This window comes from Periplaneta americana, chromosome 12, assembly GCF_040183065.1.
Source record: "Periplaneta americana isolate PAMFEO1 chromosome 12, P.americana_PAMFEO1_priV1, whole genome shotgun sequence".
NCBI classification, from domain to species: domain Eukaryota; kingdom Metazoa; phylum Arthropoda; class Insecta; order Blattodea; family Blattidae; genus Periplaneta; species Periplaneta americana.
This window is the reverse complement of record NC_091128.1, coordinates 2,768,428-2,795,429: the sequence shown is the minus strand read 5'-3', so window position 1 is coordinate 2,795,429 and position 27,002 is coordinate 2,768,428. Positions and strand designations below refer to the sequence as shown.

General features: G+C 33.7%; 1 pseudogene; it reads right to left on the bottom strand.

Annotated features, from left to right (window-relative positions):
• The window catches only part of LOC138710119 (DNA-directed RNA polymerase I subunit RPA1-like), a 152,905-nt pseudogene that overhangs the window by 39,871 nt on the left and 86,032 nt on the right, over positions 1-27,002 (bottom strand).

The following is a 27,002-nucleotide window of genomic DNA, read 5'->3' as shown; positions in this document are numbered from 1 at the left end:
CGTTTATTTCCACGATTATTTATTATTTGTGTAGTTATGACTATTTGAAATTACGCAAAGTATTTATTTCCACAATTATTTACTATTTGTGTAGTTATGACTATTTGAAACTATGCCAAGTATTTATTTCCACAATTATTTACTATTTATGTAGTTATGACTATATGAAACTACGCCAAGTATTTATTTCCACAATTATTTACTATTTATGTAGTTATGACTATATGAAACTACGCCAAGTATTTATTTCCACAATTATTTACTATTTGTGTAGTTATGACTATTTGAAACTACGCCAAGTATTTATTTCCACAATTATTTACTATTTATGTAGTTATGACTATATGAAACTACGCCAAGTATTTATTTCCACAATTATTTACTATTTGTGTAGTTATGACTATTTGAAACTACGCCAAGTATTTATTTCTACAATTATTTATTATTTGTGTAGTTATGACTATTTGAAACTACGCCAAGTATTTATTTCTACAATTATTTACTATTTGTGTAGTTATGACTATATGAAATTACGCCAAGTATTTATTTCTACAATTATTTATTATTTGTGTAGTTATGACTATTTGAAACTACGCCAAGTATTTATTTCCACAATTATTTACTATTTGTGTAGTTATGACTATTTGAACCTACGCCAAGTATTATTTCCACAATTATTTACTATTTATGTACTTATGACTATTTGAAACTACGCCAAGTATTTATTTCTACAATTATTTACTATTTGTGTAGTTATGACTATTTGAAACTACACCAAGTATTATTTCCACAATTATTTACTATTTGTGTAGTTATGACTATTTGAAACTACGCCAAGTATTTATTTCCACAATTATTTACTATTTGTGTAGTTATGACTATTTGAAACTACGCCAAGTATTTATTTCTACAATTATTTATTATTTGTGTAGTTATGACTATTTGAAACTACGCCAAGTATTTATTTCCACAATTATTTACTATTTGTGTAGTTATGACTATTTGAAACTACGCCAAGTATTTATTTCCACAATTATTTACTATTTGTGTAGTTATGACTATTTGAAATTACGCAAAGTATTTATTTCCACAATTATTTATTATTTGTGTAGTTATGACTATTTGAAACTATGCCAAGTATTTATTTCTACAATTATTTATTATTTGTGTAGTTATGACTATTTGAAACTACGCCAAGTATTTATTTCTACAATTATTTACTATTTGTGTAGTTATGACTATATGAAATTACGCCAAGTATTTATTTCCACAATTATTTACTATTTATGTAGTTATGACTATATGAAACTACGCCAAGTATTTATTTCCACAATTATTTACTATTTGTGTAGTTATGACTATTTGAAACTACGCCAAGTATTTATTTCTACAATTATTTATTATTTGTGTAGTTATGACTATTTGAAACTACGCCAAGTATTTATTTCTACAATTATTTACTATTTGTGTAGTTATGACTATATGAAATTACGCCAAGTATTTATTTCTACAATTATTTATTATTTGTGTAGTTATGACTATTTGAAACTACGCCAAGTATTTATTTCCACAATTATTTACTATTTGTGTAGTTATGACTATTTGAACCTACGCCAAGTATTATTTCCACAATTATTTACTATTTATGTACTTATGACTATTTGAAACTACGCCAAGTATTTATTTCTACAATTATTTACTATTTGTGTAGTTATGACTATTTGAAACTACACCAAGTATTATTTCCACAATTATTTACTATTTGTGTAGTTATGACTATTTGAAACTACGCCAAGTATTTATTTCCACAATTATTTACTATTTGTGTAGTTATGACTATTTGAAACTACGCCAAGTATTTATTTCTACAATTATTTATTATTTGTGTAGTTATGACTATTTGAAACTACGCCAAGTATTTATTTCCACAATTATTTACTATTTGTGTAGTTATGACTATTTGAAACTACGCCAAGTATTTATTTCCACAATTATTTACTATTTGTGTAGTTATGACTATTTGAAATTACGCAAAGTATTTATTTCCACAATTATTTATTATTTGTGTAGTTATGACTATTTGAAACTACGCCAAGTATTTATTTCTACAATTATTTATTATTTGTGTAGTTATGACTATTTGAAACTACGCCAAGTATTTATTTCCACAATTATTTACTATTTGTGTAGTTATGACTATTTGAAATTACGCAAAGTATTTATTTCCACAATTATTTATTATTTGTGTAGTTATGACTATTTGAAACTACGCCAAGTATTTATTTCCACAATTATTTATTATTTGTGTAGTTATGACTATTTGAAACTATGCCAAGTATTTATTTCCACAATTATTTACTATTTGTGTACTTAATGACTATTTGAAACTACGCGAAGTATGTGTGTACTGTAACAAGATCGCTTATACTCTTGAGTCTATATATAGTTGAGATTTTGGGTTCGGTGCATTTGAAATATTAAATGCAATACTTTTTACTACTTTACACAATTTGGCCTAATTTTTAAATTATTTTTCTTTCAAATTAAAATGATTACATTAAATAGCATAGTTAAAAAAAATACAAACCTATTCCCTGATGTATTATCTGTAACTAGAGCATCAAAAGTGTGGGATATGCATACATACATTTGCAACAATTTATTTTCTGGATGCATGCATGTGCTCACAATACACCACTATGGGATTATTTTCATACATGTGTATGCGAAAAGACTGGCGACAGAAAATTTTACGAAATTAAGTTGCATATAATAACTGTCTGCACCTCTACAAAGTAGATCATTGCTTCTTAGCTTGGAAAACACTCACCTCATTGACGGCAGCCATGAAAGCCTACATTCGAAGACAAATGATTAATACCTTAAGAAACAGTAAACATCCTATCTGAAGTTATATTATTATTGCCAACTCAGCTAGAGGGAAGCCTGCTTTTTAATATATTGTATAAATTATAATTATATCCACTGGAAGGCTTTCTATCTGAATGTTAATTTAATACCATGTACGCCATTTAACCACTTTAAGAAAAAGTATGCATGGTTAGACTATTTATTAGTGTTTTATAAATGTGTTTAAATAATATTTTTCACCATGTTCAAATGTTTGTTTGTTAGTAAACTATCACCTGAAGATGACTTGAAAGTAAGTCGAAAATATTCGTGATGTATATTAATATTGTATCCTGATGTAACAGAATTCATTTCTGCCATCTTAACATGATAAGTGATTGAGTGAAAATAAAAACTGATTTATATGATATTATTCATTATGCTGCCGAAACTCAGGTTAGATGAACGGATCAAACAATTCTCCCAAGATGGAATGAACAAGTTTGGAGATAATATAATGCTGTGCAGTTTCTGCAATAAGCAAGTTGTGCGCGAAGCTACTATTTCTATTTTCCCTCGCATACTAATAAAACTGTAAACAGTACCTGGTGCCATACTGAGCTGTTTATTCAAGTATAGATGATCACAGAACTCAAGAGTTTTCCTTTTTCACTCAAGAATTTAATTATTTTACTCAAGAATTTTTACCTTTGTCACTCAAGAAATTTAAGGGATTTTATTCAAGAAATTTGAGGTCCATAGTTATGATTAAGAATGTGACGTCACATCATAGTCTGTCTTTCTTGTTAGTCACAACTGCAACCTTGATTTGCGTTGTACAAGTTCACAGCTGCTTAACACTTTGTTATGAAGAGAAGAACGGTATTGGACATGAATTATAGTGAATGTAATGTAACTAAAGCAACGATGGACTTCCTGTGTGCGGCATAGCAGTATGATGTCACACGTTCAGAGGTATGTTGCTTGGAAACCATTAATTGTAGAAAGGTCTAGTTTGCTTCATTGCATGTTGTTTATAATATATCGTCCCAGAATGTGATTTTGAGTTCAGTACCCCTTTAAGACTTTTCTCTCAATGACAAAATCCTATTTTTGAAAAAAACATGATATTAAAACTCCTAAGAAAATCCCAAACACTTATATTTACATAGTCCATGTAAAATTCAAACATCTGGAGCAAGAATAAAAATGGGACACACAGTAATAGAATTATCCCGTTTAAAATGCCTTCACATTACAGATGCTCAAAGAAATGCAACATCAGCATTTGTGAAACACAGTTCAACCAAATCTTAATCATCTGAAAGCTCTGAATACACAGAAGCTTGGAAATAAAGCCAAGTAGTAATTTAATAAGAACCAGTGCCAGATTTCTAACGGAAAACAGTAAGTTTCGAACCTGTATTTATAGACTTGATAGAGAGAGGTTATAACACAAGTAAAAGCAAAGTTTTATCAGATGGTGATTACTGAGAGTCTATCTTATACCTTGAGAATAAGTATAATCATAAATTGGTGAAGAAGTTTACAACGATTACAGACTAACCAGAATAACCAAAATAAAGTATTAATCAACGTTTCTAATGTATTTGCTGATACCTCTAAAAACGTGGTCATACATTTGTACGTAGTATTTTATAAACATTGCGTACTTGGTGAAAGAAAGTAGTATGCAAAAAAATTGAAAACAGCTTTAATTTTCACATACAGCAATTTGTTCAGCATAAATGTTATATACATTTCACTTCTTACCTTTCAGGAAAAAGTTCAATTTTGTCCTTTACATCAATGTACTGCAATACGTCAGACATTGTAACTCTACACAATTTCAATTTCAAATTATTTGCTTTTTTCTCTAGTTTACGTATGTCAGGAAGGAATGGTATGTCCATATTTGGAGTCTTCATATTATGTGATGCTGTCTCGCAATCGAGGTATACCCAACGTCACATTCATCTCACCACGACCAGCAAAGTGAAATGTGTTCAGAGTCATTTGAGTGGATGGCTCTCCGATGGACTGAAATAGAAAAACCATGTGTATTTGTAGACTCCTTATGCAGAAAGATTGTATATTTAAAATAACTTACTTACAAATGGCTTTTAGAGAACCCAGAGGTTCATTGCCCCCTCACATAAGACCGCCATCGGTCCCTATCTTGAGCAAGATTAATCCAATCTCTACCATCATATCTCACCTCCTCAAATCCATTTTAATATTATCCTTCCATTTACGTCTTGGCCTCCCCAAAGGTCTTTTTCCCTCAGGTCTTTCAACTAACACTCTATATGAATTTCTGGATTCACCCATATATGCTACATGCCCCGTCCATCTCAAATGTCTGGATTTAATGTTCCTAATTATGTTAGGTGAAGACAATGAGTGCAGTTCTGTGTTATGTAATTTTCTCCATTCTCCTGTAACTTCAACCCTCTTACCCCCAAATATTTTCCTAAACACCTTATTCTCGAACACTCTTAACCTCTGCTCCTCTCTCGAAATGAGAGTTCAAGTTTCACAACCATATGGAACGACTGTAATATAACTGTTTTATAAATTCTAACTTTCAGTATTTTTTAAAGTAGGCTGGACGACAAAATCTTCTCAACAGAATAATAGCACGCATTTCCTATATTTATTCTGCGTTTAACTTCCTCACAAGTGTAATTTATAAATAATAATAATAATAATAATAATAATAATAATAATAATAATAATAATAACAACAATAATAATTTATTTACTAATATTTATTGTGCTGTACAACAGCCTGGAGCCAACAACAGTTTAGCACAAGATTTACAATGCACAAGGAATTACATAAACAGTGCATAAAAATAATTATTAAAATTAGAGACAAATAAAATAACCAATAATGACAAAATTAATAGATAACTGCAAAATACATGATACAGAATAGCTAAAAAACAACACAAACGAATGAAATTGAAATGAGTGTGATTTTGATGTGTAAACTCAATATAAAAATAACCAAACAGCAAGCTACACATTAAACGGATCCGAATTAATGCAACATAAATTGGCAGCTTTCATGCATCTGACAACTGGAGAGATTTCGGCTTATAGGTATAAACAATTTTTTGAAATCTTAAACCATTCGAACGGGCCCGAAGGTAGATATTGCTTATGAAGGATTCACAATCAATATCACCCTTTACAGCCTTACAAAAGAATAAATAGTCAAATTCAAGATGTCTAACATAAAGGCTAGAAAACTTAAAATATTTACAAGTACTCTCATAATTGAAAATAGATGAATTTGATAAAAACTTGAAAGCAAGTAGGGACATAAAAAATTCTTTGAATTATTTCCAATTTAACCAAATCAGTAGAAGTAATAGAATTCCAGACAACAGATGCATATTCGAGTTTAGATCTGATTAATGTATAGTATAAAATTACAAGAGTAGCTGGAGTAGAAAAAGAATAAGTTATAGACCTTATAAGTCCGAGCATTCTAATGGAATGATTATAAATATATTGGACATGATTATGAAAATGTAATTTGGTATCGAGTATAACTCCCAGGTCTCTAATACCGTCTTTCCTTATTATGTTGATGTTATTAAGAGTATAATTGAGGACCGTTTTTGCAGAACTTGCTAACTGCAAAATTCGCAAAATTGAGATTTTGATGGATTCATTAACATAAGGCAGGCCTCTACATGATGTTCAAAGCATCTTAGTAAAATCGGGTTATTTCTCTTCATTGTAGTGTGTCAAAACGTGGTCGTTTTTACAAAACTTGCTTTCTGCTATAAATGAGACATACAGCAAAACTTGCTTACTATAGTGTTTTGTCTCTCCTGTAAAATTTAGTTTTTTTTTTTTTTTCAGTTAACAAGTTTTGTAAAAACGGTCCTCAATTATTAAATTTGAGAGAAGTGATTTTTCTAGAGAAGGAAATGACTAAAATTTTCGATTCATTAATTTTCATTCCATTACCAGCAGACCACAGCTCAATAGCGTTTATATCATTTTGCAAAGTTATACAGTCTGCTAGACTATTAATTTTGCGAAATATTTTCAGGTCATCGGCAAATAAAAGGCAGTTAGAACTTAGTCTAGCACTGATATCATCTATAAATAATAAAACTAATAGAGACCTCAAAGTGGAACTCTGTGGAAGTCCGCATAAACTAATATATGGATCAGAGTAAGAATTTCGAAGTCTAACACAGGATTGTCTATCTTTTAAAAAATTTTCAAACCAATTCAGGTAGTTAGGGGTAAGATCAAAAGAGTTTAATTTACTCTAACATATTACGGGGAACAACACCAAATGCTTTGCTAAAGTTAAAATATATGGAATCAATTTGATCCTGAGTTTCAAATATAGGCATAGCAAAATTGAGATATGATACTAAATTAGTAGTCGTAGATTTCCCGTTTGTAAAACCATGTTGGGCTGATTTCATTTTGTTTTTCATGTAAAAAGAAATATATCTTTTAATTATTTTTTTCAAAAATTTTGAGACGTTATCAAGTATGGAAATAGGTCTATAATTACTTACAATAGCTTTATTACCATTCTCAAATATGGAAATAACAGATGCTTCCTTCCAAAGAGAAGGATATTTCCCTGTTTTCAAACTCAAATTGAAAATGTAGGTTAAAACAGGTAAGCCTATAAGAATTTCAGACCATCCTTTAATAATAAAATTAGGGATGCCATCCGACCCATAGATTCATTCGGCTTGACATTTTTTATGGCCTTCCTGACATTCTCACAAGAGATTACAGATAGGGGTAAAAAGTCATTAATGTTAGAATAACAACTGAGAAAATTGGAGTTATGACTGATCTGAAATGATTTAAATTGACTAGCAAATGCATTTGCAATGACTCTTTGATCAGCGATGTGAACCCCATTAATAATAAATTCATTAGGAATGTTTTTCGATTTCTGAAAAGATTCTACATATTTCCAAAATTTATTAGGCTCTTTTTTAAATTGTCATCAACGGATTGTAACCATTTACATTTATCAGAATTAATCAAAGCCTTGACTTGTTTTCTACAGTAAGAGAAAATTTGATAGTGGTGATCAGATTTATATTTTTTAAAATTTCTATGTGCTTTGTTCTTTTTCTTAATGAGCTGATGTAGACTGTTTGAAAACCATTTAGGATAGTGCGACATTTTCACAAAGGTGACAGGGACAGCTTTAGATATAGCATCATTTACAATTTTAGTCAGAGAATTAATAGCAACATTGACATCGGTAGTAAGATATATACAATCCTAATCAAAATTGTGGAGAGTGGATAAAGGCAGTGATAATCACCTTGAGAATAATTTAATGGGTGATGAACATCTTCCAAAACTAGTGAATGATTAGCAAGATTAACTGAACAGTTACAGACATTTGTAAAAACAAGATCAAGAAGAGTTTTACTATTTCTCATAAGATTAATTTGGTTTAGTCCAAGAAGACAAGAAAAGGAATACCGGTATAAATCATGAGACTTAATTTTAGCATAATAATGAATATCATTACGAATGCAACTTGATGACCAATCCATGCCAGGAGCATTGAAATCCCTGAGGACAAAGTTGTGGGTATCAAGATTGTTTTCTATAAAATTTAGATAAGACTTTACATGTTTATGATCTGTATCGGGTGGGAAATAATGATTTCCAATTAGCAGATTACAACCATCAGGCATTTTAATTTCAATCCAAACGCATTCATTAACGAATTCTAAATCATATCTCCAACGTATAAAAGGTATCCATTAAGACACCCCCACCTTCTACTTTGTTGGTAGCTTCAAATAATCTATCAGCACGAAACACAGTATAATTATTAGGAAACAAATTTGTATTAACAACAGATTCGGAAAACCATGTTTCAGTGAGACAGATAGTGATATCATTATGCAAATCTAGTCTTTCAGGTGAAGCTCCCTGTAAAGCAGATTTGAATAATTTCAAGGGAAAAATTGTTCCGGGGCCGGGTATCGATCCCGGGACCTCTGGTTGAACGTACCAGCGCTCTACCACGGAACAATTTTTCCCTTGAAATTATTCAAATCTGCTTTACAGGGAGCTTCACCTGAAAGACTAAATTTGCATAATATATACGTTACTGTGTACGTTAACAGAAAACCACAATTCCAAGTCACACAGAAATTGTGTGCACTCGTTGTGGGTCTCTGGCGTTTCGTCAGCCCACGCGAGTTGTGTGGATATAAAGGGAAAAGTTGAGACGGTGTCGGGTGGAGTTCCCGGGTAGCTCAGTGGTAGAGCGCTCGTACGTTCAACCAGAGGTCCCGGGATCGATACCCGGCCCCAGAACAATTTTTCCCTTGAAATTATTCAAATTATTCTAATGATATCATTATTACTCACTATATTTTGGAAAATTTAATCACTTTTCATATTAAGTCCACAAACATTTTCATAAAAAAATCTCATGATGACTATATATATATATATATATATATATATATATATACTAATATGATATGCATAAGTAATCACTATGTGATTCAAGATGATGCTGATCCCGTCAGATTCCGGCCACTTAGTCACTCGTAATGAGTGCGCCTCTGTACATAGTACATTGGACATTTTGCCACTGTCACATTTTCTGTCATACAGTACATGAGGGTACGCCACCAAAAGGAAAACTGAGAGGTAGAACTTAAATTGAGGGGATTCGATCTGGCACTGAAACTGGAATCTGGTGTGGCTTAGTGGATAAAGCATCAGCACATAGGGCTGAAAACCCGGGATTAAAATTGTATAAATCACTAGCCTCTCTGACTATCCTATATGGAAGTGAAACTTGGGTTTTGAAGAAGAAAGACATCAGTAGATCAAGAGCTGCAGAAATGAGATATACAGTATGCGCCAAACAGTTGGATATACTCTACATGCAGCCATTAGAAGAAAAACTTTCAATTACAGGAAAAGATGGCTCCAACATGTGTCACCAACTAGGATACCTATTACACTACCATCCATGAGGAAGACGTCGAATTGGCCATCCATGAAAACAACGCTTACAGTCTATACAGACAGTCTTCTAAGCGTCACCATGGCAACTGCCCAAACTAGCCAATCAGAGACCATGACAACAGGCCAACATTGCCAACTGTTTCGCAGCGAGTACGTGTTTTGTTTGGAAGTGATGAATCTTCATTACTGTGTTACAGCAAGTATTAGTGGCTATTGTTTTCGTAGATATTTTGTTGCTGATGAAGGTAGAGTTAGTTTGAATTTAGTTTTAAATTTAATTTAGCTGTGAGTGTATTTGTAACATGACTTATAGTATCAGTGTGTTTCACTTATACAATATCGCAAGACATCACGCCTGCAGTTAGCGGCACAAAACGAACCACGGGGTCAGAGGGAGAAAGGAGTGCTACAAGGGACAGCAAGTGATCTAGAAATAACGGAAAAAGCGCTCCTCTTACAAGTCAGGCGAGAGAAATGGTTTGTAATGCGCAAGACTATTTCGAGAAAGAAGAGACAATGGCGGGCCTCTTATTCCAGTACAACAGGTGGTCAAATAGTACTGCAGAGGCTCTCAAAATAGGAAAGAACACCATCGTTACAATAGGAAAGATTAAATTGAATGAGCAAGAGGATGGACCTTTCCGACTGGCAACCCTGGGAAAGAAAATGAAAGTGGAAAAGTGGGTGACAAATTTAGATATCTTTCAGGAGAATGCAATCTGGCGGCATGTATATTTATATTACCAACGGGAGGGACATCCTATGTTAGAAAAGCTGCAAACTTCACTTCGAGATGTGGATCTTTTTCATGGCAGTGTTTCTTCTCTGCACACTGTCTTGAAGAATTTAGGTTTAAAGTATAAAAAAAATCAATGGTCGTAAGGTATTAGTGGAGAGAAATTATCGCTTACACAGTATATACCATAATCGCATTCATTCATATGTTTATTATTATTATTATTATTATTATTATTATTATTATTATTATTATTATTATATTAGTCTGGTGAAAGACTACCGTATGATACAAATTTATGAGTTTATGATTTCGTGTCAGCTGCTTAGTTCCGACACGGCAGACAGGAGGCGCAAAGAGCCGCACTGACTACCGCACAACTTCACAACGTCGCTCCCTTTCCGCATGTGCAAGCGAGAACTGTCAATACCTTTCTAGTTTGTATAGACTGTAGATCCTGTCTAGCTGAGAGCGAAATAGGTCAACTTATGGCCTGAATTTGTGTTCGGTGAATGATGATGAATGCTATATTATTATACAAGAAACAACTTACTTGAGCAGCCAGAAGTCCGACGGGTTCCCCTGGATGTACGTGAGAAAGCATGGATTTCACAGACATCAGATGCCGGAACTCAGATTTCCTACAACTGTGCCTTTCTTTCAAATAATCATCCAAGAGACTGTCTAGCTTCTCTGTTATAGCACAGAAGTCACGGTCTCCTTGGAACTCTGCACTCACAGGATCAGCACATCTCAGCGCCTTGTAGTTATACCTGAGATTGAAACACAACAAGCTTCAATTCCATTTCAATCCTTACTGCAGACAAAAATCATATTTGCGTAGGCCATGTTTGGAAGCACGCATAATTGTATAATCTAATATTACCGTATCTATTCGCGTAATAGACGCACTTTGTTCCATAATTTTTGGATTAAAAATCCAGGGTGCATATTATATGAAAGGAAATATTCTGTGTAACTACCTGACAGCCCACGTGATAATCACAGCAGATTTCGACATCAGACATTTAAGTAATATTGAAAATAATTGATTTCACAGGCCCAGAACAAAATTCAGGTGGCCCAAATTTTGTATCTGGGTCTGTATGACTTGGAGAGCACCGACATATCGAATGCTTACGAGCAATAATAATGTGAAGTGCGTAACATACGAAATGAATAACAAATGTAGCACAGTATAACCTAAAACTGAATACACGTAAATCTGAAACTAGGTATAAAATGTAATGCGGATTTATTTTCCCTACATATTTACTTACTTACAAATGGCTTTTAAGGAACCCGAAGGTTCACTGCCGCCTTCACATAAGCCCGCCATCGGTCCCTATCCTGTGCAAGATTAATCCAGTCTCTATCATCATACCCCACCTCCCTCAAATCCATTTTAATATTATCCTCCCATCCACGTCTCGGCCTCCCTAAAGGTCTTTTTCCCTCCAGTCTCCCAACTAACACTCTATATGCATTTCTGGATTCGCCCATACGTGCTACATGCCCTGCCCATCTCAAACGTCTGGATTTAATGTTCCTAATTATGTCAGGTGAAGAATACAATGCGTGCAGTTCTGTGTTGTGTAACTTTCTCCATTCTCCTGTAACTTCATCCCGCTTAGCCCCAAATATTTTCCTAAGCACCTTATTCTCAAACACCCTTAACCTATGTTCCTCTCTCAGAGTGAGAGTCCAAGTTTCACAACATATTACTGTAAAAAATTGGGATGTGTACATTATGCGACAGCATCTATTACATGAGTAAATATGGTATTTGCAACTGCTAAATAGATAAAAAACAATGAGAACATTTTTAGAAACTAGTTCAAGCAAATAGCTACTCGTACTTTGCGTGCAAGTGCATGAACATACATACTCTGCATGTCTAGCCTACTGATGGTCATTTCAAATTATCCTTCTTACTACCAGAAGTCCCCCAGAAATAAGGGTGACTAACAGTCACTTGACGATAACATTAATTGATTCGAAAACCATGCTAACTTGATACACTGCTAAAATTCTGGACAAACAATTAGAATAAGGAATAAGTTGCAGAAAATTTTCAATTCGTACTGATTTTATCTACCACCTACTGCTCCCACTTCAACAAAATCTGTTGGTAGGCAGCAAGTGGTCGAATGCCAATACATGAACAAGTCCATACATACTTCCCTATGCAGGCTGGTTCCACTCCACACCACTGCACACTACTGGCACTGGTCTGCATTTCCCTATTGCCATTGGATGTGCATTCATATTAAAAACACTCTACTCCACATCTCAAATTTGTAAAAATCACTTCTGAATACATAATAAACCTTACAGGACTGAAAGAAAGTTACATTTTAAATGGTTCACAATACTCACGTCTCAATTGTGTCAGTATCGCTCTCCCTCCAAAGCTTGCACATAGTTTCAGCAAATCTTGGTCTTCCTGTTTCCTTGTTCAACTTCCTTCCTTTGTATACTTTATGATCTTTCATATCAGCAGAAAACAATAAAAATGGACTAATTCTATGTTTTTGGAAAGGATTTCCATTCTTTTTCTTCCATTTACGAATCTGAAAAAAAGAAAGCGGCACAAAGTGAAGAAAAAAAATCATGAGAGAGTAAAAGAAAATCAGAGGAGTAATGACTGATGTCTATAAAATATTAGTTCATGTTACTTTTATAGGAATAATTAAAATCAATTTTCTTTACAAGAGAGTAGTGTTTCCATGATGGCCTTGTAACAACCTATACCCAGGCCACTGCAACATTGCACTTGGCAGTTTAGTGTTATGTTGGTAACGAGAGACATGACCTTGCCACAGTGACCCTCACTACACAACAGCTGACTTAAATTATGTGGAGTTTGCTATTTTGCTCCGTTAAATTAAATGGTAATTATTATGTAACTCATTCTTTATTATTGTTATCTTGGAGAGACCTGAAGTTTTTTTTTATGTCCACTGTATTAAATTATCTGCACAAATGGAGGGTTGCCCATATATACGGACAAATCCCATCTCCTGCTCATAAAATTGAAGAATCATGTGCACCATTCTGACGCCTGACTGTTTATGGATGGATTCTCACTACATGGGTTACCATTTTTTGAACACCTTTTTTCTTTGCAACATTTCACACCAGTGCTACAAATTATTTATAACTAACAAACAAATCACGCACATGTTAGTAACACTATGTAACATAAGCAAATCGACAACACAGCAGTGCTCCATGTGGCAACATGAGCAGCTGATAGAAAATGCTACGTTCTGATTGGTTCAGAAGGCTACTGCATAGCATTCAATTTTTTCATGGGAAGGATTGCCAACCCAACTGTACCATGTGTGTTCGTCAGATTTGTTGACATCAATCTTGTATATGTTGACGAAGTATTTCAACAGTGGGAATGGGTTCTGAGTACACAATTTCTTTCAGACAGTTCCACAAACAAAATTCCAGAAACGTGTTCAATGAACTATATCCTAACAAATGGATAGGACGTGCAGGACCCACTCGATGGCCTGTGCGTTCCCCAGACTTAAACCCACTGAATTTTCATTTGAAAGAGTATGGCATTCTACACAACGACTGTATGCTTGCATTCAAGCCACAGGGAGTCATTTTGAGCATTTCTTGTAATGTTACGCCTATCATTGCTGCAACAGAACTGTAGTGATAACTTGGAAATGTGGTACAAATGGACACTGTTCATATAGCATTTTTCACTGTTTTAGTGTGTCCTCCCCCCTGGTGACGTGGGTCCCACATATTAAGACTCACCCTATATATGTAAGCAGAAGAGAGTCTTGATTTTTGTCAAAGAATCACATGATAGAGTGGATGTCCAGTAATTTTTTTCCATCCCTTTTAATTGTGATAAAAACAGATGCCAACCCCAACACATATTGGACTGCTTACAATAAAAAAAAGTACAGAATCTTCTCAAAATAAATAATGGACTAAAAATGTCGAAGCTTATGAATCTGATCCCATAGACTACAGTGTAACATGAGCAACAACAGCAGTAGCAGCAACATTTCTTTCACACTCAAATGTCTCATAGCTACAAATAAGATTATAAATGTATTTAAGTTTGCCAATTTGTTTAAGTATCGTGCCTCTTGCTTCTTCTGAGATATTTTGCAAAGTGCTATATTACAAATAAAATTATTGCTAAATCAGGATAAAACCGTTTCAAATAATCACAGATTTTAATGCTCTCAAAACTAACTTCAACATCTTAGAAAACATATCTTTTCCAGTTTATTTCTATTCACAATATTAACTCCTTAACACTCTACAAAATCTCTGCATGAATGGAATCAAACCTAATATGTTGCTGATGAACTGACATACAGTAACTATAGTAAAACTAGTTGTATTTAGTTAAGAAATTCGAGATTCTCAGGTTAATATCGGGATACTGTGATAAAATAGATTTTGGATTTTTTGGGTGAATAAATGTTTTTTTGTTCGCGATTACTTGTCAATTAAGTTAAAAATTTTAGACATGATGTCTCTAGCAAAAATACCAAATTTTATATCACATAAAGATACAAATTTTCAGGATAAAAATATGCAACAAAATATTTTTCATATTTTGATTATTAACACATATTGGGGAGCTTGACTTTTTGCAGTGGTGTCTTATGCATATCAATTTTAATAGTGTTAAATTGGTAGTAGATGAAATGGACAAAAACTACGTTCAAAATGTATTGAAGAAATAAATCTCCATATGTTTCTGCTAATTTGAGTGTCTTGTCCAACTCCATTAAAAACTAGAAGAAATAACAAACCTCCTGAAAGAAACTGTTAAAAAAAAGGACACGATACTGAAAGAAAAAATGGCAAGTTTAAAAACAAAACGGAAAAGTTTAAAAAAAATAATCTAAACTTGTGTTTAGAAAAAATATTGAATTTGAAATTATGAGCAAAGTTGCCCAAGTTCTAGAAGATCAACAAGTAGACAATGAGAACCTGAGAGTTAATGTCTGACATCCCTCTTCTGAAGTACGTTAGACTGACTTCATTTGATACAGAACAGTCGTTTTCCCAGTACCGACTGTGTTCTGTGACAATCAACAGAGATTTTTAATGGATAATTCGGAGATGTCATGTATTGTGAACTGGAACTCCAAAGACATTTCAGCAATAGACTGATGAGGCATGATTAGTGAGTACACAGGCTTTTACTCGTATTTGACTAGGTTAGGATTTTTAGGTGTTAGGATATTGAACATTATTATGTGAAAGATGAAAATATTTTTAATGTTTTAGCAAATATTTTTTAATTTTTTAACACATAAAAAAATTAGTAATTCTCAATTTTATCACCTAAAAATCCTAAACCCAGTCATAACACTGACATCTGAAAGTAAGATTATTTATTTATTTTCCAATGGCTAGAATTGACGATCAAGTCATTTTCCCTCTAGCTTCCCAGTACAAGCTAACAAGGTCCCCAGTCTGTTGTACAGGTGGGTTTCAGGCTGGGCAGGACAGGAGGTGTTGTTTGTCCATGATTTGGTCAGGGTTGTTGCACAACACATCTGTTGGAGTGGTATATGCCTACGGTGAGCCAGGCAGTCATGTCCTGACATCAACCTAAATTATGCAACAGCTTCCTTGCGGCCTTCATATTTTACTTCCATTGATAGTTCATCAATTTTTTCTCATGACTTCCCTCTGGCAGCTGTAATATTTTCTTGCGTGTTTTCCATTTGAAATGCTTTCTTGATTTCTTCAATCTTCCTGCAGAGGTTTGATTTGGAGTGGATTATTGTTTGGATTTTAGTGCCTTTTTTGAAAAGTTGATCTGCCATTTCATTGTCAAATAGTCCAACATGTGAAGGTGTTATTATATATTGTTGTATATAATTAATTTGTTATATGATATAATTAAGTCTGTATATGAAAATCAAAATTACCTGTTTTTTTCGCTGTGCTATGTCAGCAGTAGTTTGTTCATCATCCAATATTTCTGACGAAAAATTCTTAATCACTTTATAATTGTCTGCAAGAAATGGGATTTGTTTCTTCTTCAGAAACTGGGCTTTCATGACATCTTTCCCATCTTCACCATAAGCAAACTAAAAACAGAAACGTAATATCTATGTAAATTCTTGTATTCCATGTTGCACTTTCAATGCAATTGGAAAACAGACAAGAATAATGATAAAACAAAAAACTGGCTGAACATGGACATGCTTTTTTCAAATCTTCACATTATGTTTGAACTTCATAAACAGCAGTTATTATTTAGTACTTATGTATGACATGTTGACATAAAAACTGTACACACACATACAATATACAGCACATAGGTGAGTTGAATGAAAAACTAAAAAAAATGTATGCAAAGATAAAAACTGCCATCCTCACATATACAATATATGCAGGTGAATAATTAAGAGAAAAAAAAAAAATGTTGTTCTAAATTCAGGAACCATTTACTCAGAAACTACTTAAGATAAAGGGCTGAAATTTTGTATGCTAATTTAAACTATATACTTCTTCAAAATAAATGGACTGCTATTTTAAAATATTTAATTCAAGTAGTGAAAATGTAGAGAGACACATCATATTTTTATAGAACAAAATAAACTAATGGACATTTGTCACATTGTGCTTGTGTAATTGAAGAAGTACTGTTTTTATTTCCCTCATTTTTTCAAATAATATGCTTTTGACAAAGGGCGAAACTTTTGAAAAATGTGAGATTAAAAATTTTTGTAACAGATGTTCCTAACTGTTGACAATCGCAAATTTTCTTTTCCAACACACTTTTCTTTCTGCCATGTCTATATTAAAACAATGAAAGATAATTTGTTTCTGTGGCCAGCTCACAACTCACCAACATTTGTTTATCACACGGTGTATAGGACATTAGTCTGTGTTTGATAGAAACAGAAGAAAAAAATATCTTATATATTCATATTTATACGCGAAAATACTGTTAACAGCACTACCGAGTTAACAGTCATTGTGACTCAGTGAAACATACATCTGCATATATATATATATATATATATATATATATATATGTGGATCATGTTATGTTGAAATGTACAAAAGCTCTGTTATTAAAGCAAAATAAACAATTCCTAAATTCACTGGCGAATATGCCCCAAGAACTAATGGAAAAAAGTAATGGTTTGTCAAGCATGCAGCAAACATCTAAGTGCAATATTTATGCGTAACTTAAGTTTTGTATACATTGCACAATCTTCAATAAAAGATGCCCCTTTCCTAGTAAGCAGGCAACACATTCAGACCAATTTGTTATGAAGAAGATTACAAGGAAGCAATGACTTCGAAAACTTTTGCATCAAAGCTAACCCCAAGTACATGAGCTCTGGAAAGACATGTGCAAGGACATGATTTCAAAAAATGCATTTCGGAATTTCTTTGAAAAATACTGCGAAAAAAAAAATTTCAGAGGAACCAACATTAAATACACACTTCATTCAAAAACAAGTTGTAAGTTATTTCATCAAGATAACCTCCCCCCCCCCCAAAAATATATATATATAAATATATATATATATATATATATATATATATATATATATATATATACATATATATGGTGGGAGTGAAATAACCCTGCAGATTTTTAGAGTGAATAGCTCATGTTGCATGTAACAAAAAACTGTAATACCAGATTGGTGGAGAGTTCACAGTTTTCTCAGAAAAAAATGTTTTTTCCTAAATGTTTAACACCCTCTTATTTGGTAACTATTGCGAATTGGATTGTAATTCTTGTCCATACTGATAGAAAATTTAATAAATAATCATTTATCCCTCTGTCCTATTTCAATAATGTGGGCGCTTTTCGTGTAAATTTAATTAAAAAACCACTGATCGATGCATCGCAACATTGTAGCTAGAGAAGGGAGCGTAATATAGGTTTTCTATTCATTCAGCATACCCTATCGTCCCTTTCAATCTGCAAGGTTATTTCACTTCCACCTGTTCAAGACGGAAGTGACATGGTCCTAATTTTTTTTCCGTTGTGGACAGGTTTCCGTATTATTCAGGTGTGACATTAAAATGGAATATTTTGTCATTCATTTACATGAAAAACAAAATGGCATACCGCAACTGTAAGAAGTACAAAATATTCCATTTAACACTCATCACATTAAATCAGCTTTGTGTCACTTATTCCGTTGGTGAATCATCTTGATTAAAATCTCATTTTCTGTATAAATATTATCGTAACTCCCTCATTAGTCATTAAACATTACTAAAGTTTACTAATCTCATTCTATTTAATATCTAATACTGTGTGCAGAAATACTGTACTGCATATCACTGCACATTATTAATTAATTGTTCTAGGAGCCATCTATTAGAAGCCTTGAATTCTGGTTTATTTAATTTCTTTCCCAGTTCAGTAGCTTGCTTTACAGAATAGATCCAGAAATTGGCTTGTTCTTTGAAAGGTCATGAAGAACCCACTCTCACAACAGTTCATTTATTTCCACATAAACAGTTGCTTTCTGGTTCCTTTTGTGTCACCAATATTGGCCGCACGCCACTCACTCATTATGATCTTTATTTTTTAAAGTGTCACACCTGAGTTTTCCACAACTGTACTTCTATATTGTTTCACGTAGACTTTGTTTCTAATTTTCCTTTATCTCGATAACTTTTACTTCATCACTTAATGTTAATGCCACATTTTATGCAACTTTTTTTTTTACTTGGAAATCACTACACTTGCGCTCTGTTTAGCTACGACAGTATACGGGTGTGAAGCATTGAAAATCTTTGAAGGGACTCGTCTGCCTAGTCAACAGAGTAATAAAATTTATCACTGACAGGCCAACACACCCTCATATTATACCCTCTAGAATTTTACAAAGAAAACTTGTTTTTATCTTAGTGACCTACATATTTCGTATAATCCTTGAAATTACTCGCTGTTTCAAAATATAGTTACAAAATATAGTGTGTCCAAAATATTGTTTCCGTTCTGAACAGTAGCAGATAGTTTCCGTTTCCGCGTTGGACAGTTTCCGTTTTATTCAGGAAAAATTACACATAATACATACAAATTTCGCTGGGACCAATAAATTGTTCCGAAATAGACAGGATTCCGGATTATTCAGGTTCCGATTTGAACATGTGTCACTGTATATACATTCAATACACTTAACATGACAATACATGCATATTTAAATCTTAACTCTAGAGACCACACTCTTCCAATAAGTACCATAATGGCAAAAATCTAATAGAAAATACTCAACATTAAAACTAAACCATGGCTCCAGAGCAATAGTTACAGTCGATAGCATTAAGGTAAGAAGTAAAAAATGCGTTCATTTCTTCAAGAGCCAATTTAACTGTGTTGGGTTGGGCCTAAAAAATTGTCTGCCAGCGATAAAAAGAAGGAAGCCGTGGAGGCTACTGAATTGTTACATCAGCTAGAAAAATTTGACACCTTATTTTATTTGGTATTTTTAAACGATATTTTTGCTCTTGCAAATTCATTACTGGAAGCACCTCAGTCTCCAAAAATGGATATTAGTAAATGTTCGTCCTTCATTAAGGCAATGATATAAAACTTTTCAAAGCTCTGAAACGAAGAAAAATTCGACAATCATGTCAAGCAATACACTTTGTAATCTAGCAATTCTATCCATTGAGAGGGAGAAAAGTTGGGATTTGTTGAAGGATCCATCATCAGCGATCAACAGATTCGTTCCTAGGAAATCTCGACAGCTCCAGTTCACCTTATGAAGCGTTTGTATAGGTATGCCTTGCATGATTGTTTATCATAATTTTGCATGTATTAAATGAGACTTCCGAGAATGAGTTTCAAGAGAGTTGACGGCAGCGGCATTGTCAGGGGATGGGTCAGGCACTTTCTAAACCCTGCATATCTGACCCACCCAAAATAATTAGTCTGGCTACACCACTGCTCGTGACCAGAATATTGTACGAAATGCAAATATAAAAATTGAAAATTTATCCTCTGAAGAGGTGGAAAAATTCAAATATCTTCGAGTAAAAGTAACAAATATAAATGACACTCGGGAGGAAATTAAATGCAGAATAAATATGGGAAATGCCTGTTATTATTCAGTTGAGAACAACCAGTCTGCTCTCAAAAAAACTGACAGAATTTATAAAACAATTATATTACCGATTATTCTGTATGGTTGTGAAACTTGGACTCTCACTTTGAGATATGAACAGAGATTAAGGGTGCTTGAGAATAAGGTGCTTAGGAAAATATTTGGGACAAAGAAGGATGAAGTTACAGGAGAATGGAAAAAGTTACACAACACAGAACTAGACACATTGTATTTTTCACCTGACATAATTAGGAACATTAAATCCAGACGTTTGAGATGGGTAGGGCATGTAGCACGTATGGGTGAATCCAGAAATGTACATAGTGTGTTAGTTGGGAGGCTGGAGGGAAAAAGACCTTCGGGAAGGCCGAGACACAGATGGGAGGATATATTAAAATTGATTTGAGAGAGGTGGGATATGATTATAGAGACTGGATTAATCTTGCTCAGGATAGGGCAAAAATGAACCTCTGGGTTCCTTAAATGCCGTAAGTAAAATAAAAATTATAAATTATGATTTATTTAACGACACTCGCAACTGCCGAGGTTATATCAGCATCACTGGTGTGCCAGAATTTTGTCCCACAGGAGTTCTTTTACATGCCAGTAAATCTAGGGACATGAGCCTGTCGCATTTAAGCACACTTAATGCCATCGACCTGGCCGGGATAGCACCCGCAACCTCAGGCACAGAAGCCTGCGCTATATGAACTGTGCTACTCAGGGCGACACTGTAAGTAAGTAAACCTGCTACAAAATGTCATCCTTACTGCTATCCATGTTCTTAGGAACATAGCACTTTTTGAAGCGCTTCACAGCCAATACTGATCCATGCTGTAAATATGTATTGGATCAGTACTGTGCACTTCGTTTTTTCCAATTTGGTATTGGCTATGGGTGTCAGAGCATGGTCCGTTTAAGCAATAGTCTTCAACCTTCCTAAACACCCTGGTGTTCTATTTCAAGCACAAAATGGTTGCATGACTGAGGAATTTATGGTTGACTGCTTTAGGTTTGTTGTAAATAAAGCCTTTAAGGACAACATGCGCAGAGTATATGATAAGTTAGTATAGTCTGCACGTCCTATAAAGTAGACTTCTTTTATCACTCAAAAATGCTAGGCTGCGATTATAATATTATAAGAATGGTTTTCACACAGCTGTTTCTATGCAAAAACATCGTAATAGATTTGGACCCATATTGTAATCATCATTACTGATATCATTTTACATTTGAAGAAATGAATGGTGCAAATGCTGGGTAACTTTCGGTGCTGGACCCCGGACTCATTTCACCGGCATCATCACCTTCATCTCATTCAGACGCTAAATAACCTAAGATGTTGATAAAGCGTCAATACTGTGAAATATTGTGTTTAAATACATACATGAAAAGAAGTATCAGTATTCTCATGAATACTGTGAAATATTGTGGTTAAATACATACATGAAAACAAGTATCAGTATTCTCATGAATACTGTGAAATATTGTGGTTAAATACATACATGAAAAGAAGTATCAGTATTCTCATGAATACTGTGAAATATTGTGTTTAAATACATACATGAAAAGAAGTATCAGTATTCTCATGAATACTGTGAAATATTGTGGTTAAATACATACATGAAAACAAGTATCAGTATTCTCATGAATACTGTGAAATATTGTGTTTAAATACATACATGAAAAGAAGTATCAGTATTCTCATGAATACTGTGAAATATTGTGGTTAAATACATACATGAAAACAAGTATCAGTATTCTCATGAATACTGTGAAATATTGTGTTTAAATACATACATGAAAAGAAGTATCAGTATTCTCATGAATACTGTGAAATATTGTGTTTAAATACATACATGAAAAGAAGTATCAGTATTCTCATGAATACTGTGAAATATTGTGGTTAAATACATACATGAAAACAAGTATCAGTATTCTCATGAATACTGTGAAATATTGTGGTTAAATACATACATGAAAACAAGTATCAGTATTCTCATGAATACTGTGAAATATTGTGTTTAAATACATACATGAAAACAATTATCAGTATTCTCATGAATACTGTGAAATATTGTGTTTAAATACATACATGAAAACAAGTATCAGTATTCTCATGAATACTGTGAAATATTTGTGTTTAAATACATACATGAAAACAAGTATGAGTATTCTCATGAATACTGTGAAATATTGTGTTTAAATACATACATGAAAACAAGTATCAGTATTCTCATGAATACTGTGAAATATTGTGGTTAAATACATACATGAAAACAAGTATCAGTACTCTTTATCCCTTGTGGCAGCTCACGAATAGTGAGATTTCTAAATTCTGTAACGATTCTTTCAAACTGCTCTAATTTCTGTTGTAGCCATGACAGATCCGTGATTCTTTTTTTTAAACTGCTGAATTTAAGTTAGTGCATGGCCTGTAGTAAAATGTAAGGAATGACGTTTGAGCATACCTGGGGCCTCTTTAAATCTGCAGTGTTGCACTAAAATGCTTATTTCTCGAAAACCATGTATCAGTTTTACATAAAATAAACACATTCTTAACCTAAAAACCTAAAGAATTAAAGTACAAAATGAAGTCAAATTTAAAAGTGACAAAATTGATCATTTTTGGTCACTGTAAGTGTCCAGTAATACCTGAACTGTTGAAAAAGGCGTAAAATGAATAAGAAAAAAATGTGTCACGTTTATAATACCAATTTTTTTATTCATACCTCTCTTCCAGCCATACAATGGGAAAAAAATTCCTGTGGCTTGATACCAGTCATGAACCTTCCATCCACAAAGCCTCCGGCTCTTGGCGATGTGTCGTAGCGAGGAAAGCTTGGGAGTGCCTTGCCTGACACCATGTGTGGAGGTCTCTTCCCTTCCAGTTCAATCTGACCCAGCAGGCAGGAGATCTGCATAGCATTCACAGCTGAACCCTTGGCACCAGTCTGAATCATAAGCTGCAAGTTATTGCGGAGAAATCTCTTCAAAAGCCCACTTGGAATGCACGCCCTATAGCCAGAACAGATTAAATGATGTTAGCACATTTTAAAGTTTTTTTAACCTGTATTTAATTTCAAATTGTAATTTCATTAACATACAATAGTTATATGCTGTCGACTGATGCTAATGTGTTGGTTATGAACAAAACAAATGATGTCAACTCGTACAGTTCGGACTGCTGTGTGTAGTCGCTTAAATTTCAGTTCATGAGGATATTTACCACGAATAATTTTTTCATATTGATTTATATTAAAATATTGAAAATATGCCACCTACTTTTTTATGTTTTAATTTCACATCCACGAGTTCTGACACAGGCTTTCCCACAGTTACAATTTCGCTTTTTCATTGAAAGAACGGCAATCAAATGACTTTTTCAGAATTTCTTATATTGTGCACTAATTTTAAGTCATTATATGACACTCACCCTTCAATTTACACTTTTGCATCAATAATGAAACACTATTCACTTCAATTTTTACATACCAATACTCTTGGAATTAGAAATCACCGCCAAAGCACATCTGCTTAGCGCCTACTGGACCGACATAACAAACCAAATGGTTGCATACAGAGAGCAAGCAAGCCAACGAGGCAAGATAGAAGACAAGAGAAAACTCGTTGCGGCACACATGATCATGGCTGTACAGTAGAGCTCGTTGCATTGCCTGCAAGACAGCGCAAAGTTAGACTAGATTTGAAAGAAAAAGTAATTTGTGTAAAAAAATGGATATTTATTAGCTTCTGAAACTAGTAATATCTTTAAATACAATTTATTGTTAATATTAAAAAAGCCAGGTTAGGTGCAGCATACATAGCCTACCCTGAATGGACGCCATTGCTGTATATGATGATTTTTCTGCCGTTTCTTATTCTGTACTATGTTAAAGTATCTTGTATCAGGCAAGACATGAAGACATTTTAGACAAATTAACGTTGCATTACACAATTTGTATGTAATTAACATATCAACTATAATGGTCAATCACAGAATACGTATATGTCAGCACAATTTCAAAACAAATTTTAAAATACAAGCCCAATGGAAGAAGTTATAAAAATGGAATAAAGCTATACACATTACCAGGCATCTATATGACAGATACTGTAAAATACCTCGTAACCGGCACCCAAATATCCAGCAATACCAAAATAATGGCACTTTTGGCAGGACAAAAAAAGTTCAAATCTGCCACATAACTACAGTCTGAACTGTCAGTTTTGCCACATTAGGAAGTTCGCACAAACTTTCGTTTTTAGTGAATATTCGAACCTAAAATTTGTTTATTATATGTGTTGTGTGATGTGTTTTAATAAAGAACATCTACACAGTTTTTATGTTTATTTAATTATGTTTGGGCTGTCAGTGTTGCCACATTAGGAAGTTCACACGAACTTTTGTTTTCAGTAAATATTCGAACCTGAAATTAGTATATTATTTGTGTTGTGTGATGTGTTATAAAGAAAATCCACACAGCTTTTATGTTTATTAATTATGTTCAGGCCATCAGTGTTGCCACATTAGGAAGTTCGCACGAACTTTCATATTCAAACCTAAAATTAGTGCATTATTTGTGTTGTGTCATGTGTTTTAATAAGGAAATTCCATACAGTTTCTATGTTTATTCAGTTATGAGCAAGTGACAGAGAAATAAGCTTCACATGGCTCCAGTTTCAACATCTGGCACAATGAAATACGTACATATTGGTATTTATTCAATTATCCAGCAAAATCTTGCATCCGGAACTAGCCTGGTGCTGGATATGAGGGATTCTGCTGTAATGATAATATGTAGTCCCTTTATGTGTTGCTGGAAAGGTCATGATAAAATGATGAATTGGTAGGATGGCAGTCTAAACTGTAATCCTTGCCCACATCTCCTTCTTCGATATAGGCATAAGCCTGCTTTTCTTTTCAACTTATGTACATAATGTACATATTGATAATATCCAAAGCATTCTAATATATTCTCTTTGGTCATCTTTATTCCCTTTTCCTTCCTAGCATCTTTTCCCCCTTTTCTGAGAAGGGCACGAAGGTCTGCACCTCAACCTGAGGCATATTGTGCCACTCATTATTGAAGTCCTCAGACTCCATTGCTGTGAGTATCGCGATTCACTGTTTGGAGCCATCAATTTAGCTACAACACCCACTCTGATGGAATCAGAAACTTCTGTCCCTTTGTGACTTCAGTAGTTTCCTTTGCTAGATGTTATCTGTATGCAAATAATGGTACTACCACAGTCCAGTATATACAGTCACGAAGCTTGAGTTGTTGAGGTTACTAGGAACAATAGACTGTGCCAGTACTATTTCGCATTGTCTGTAATAAGGCGATAGTAGCGATCCTACTGGTTAGCAACTATCTATGGATGGACGTTCCCTACGTATCGAGCTTCGAGACTGTATATACTAGACTGTGGTACTGCCTCCCTGCTGCATCCTATATATTGACCTAAAGATCATGTTACTGTAGGTATCGTGATTCACCATTTGGTGCCATCTATCGATTCAGTTGCACATCACTCACATCCAACAGTCTGTTATGAAAGCCTCTCCATTCCCCTGGGACTTATGCAGCTCCCTCAGATAGATGCCATCTGTGTGAAAATAAAAGCACTACATCTGCTGCACCTTTGGTCAACCTGGAACTACTGAAAGGTGATGGACCATTCACAGATATGACAATAGTCACTATGTAGTGAAGTCTTATAATGGTTGTAAAAATCTCATTTGAGTGGAATTTTATACTTTGTATTCAGTATGTAAGTCTGACTGCGTACAGTCATGAGTAATGTTACGCAGAATATAATGTGTGAAGTAATGGGAATCATTCATCTGATGATACTGCAATCATTATGCGTAATGTTCGAGATGATTCATCACCTGTTAGTTTTTCCTATGAATACAAAGGCATTCATAATACAGTACATTCAAACATGTATGAATGCAAACCTTATTTATGAACCATCTCTAAAATATCAAAACAATTTATTTCCATGATTATTCCAAAAGTGTATTAGGCAATTAATGAAGTTTTAACTTTTTCTAATCACTATTATTTGTAATAATGTATGCATCTAATTCTCTTGACTTCGCAATAAACTTGTGCTTTTCAATATTTTGAGTCTATGAGTGTTACAGATGTCTATATGGTACATATCCATCTCTGTTTCCTGATGGCACAGAAGACCATGGTGCAAATTGATAGGGAGGATGCCAGGGACTGTCTCTTCTGGGAGAATTTGGTGTCTGTTGCTGAAATGACAATAATTTATCCCTGCCAGGGACAGCATTTATCTCC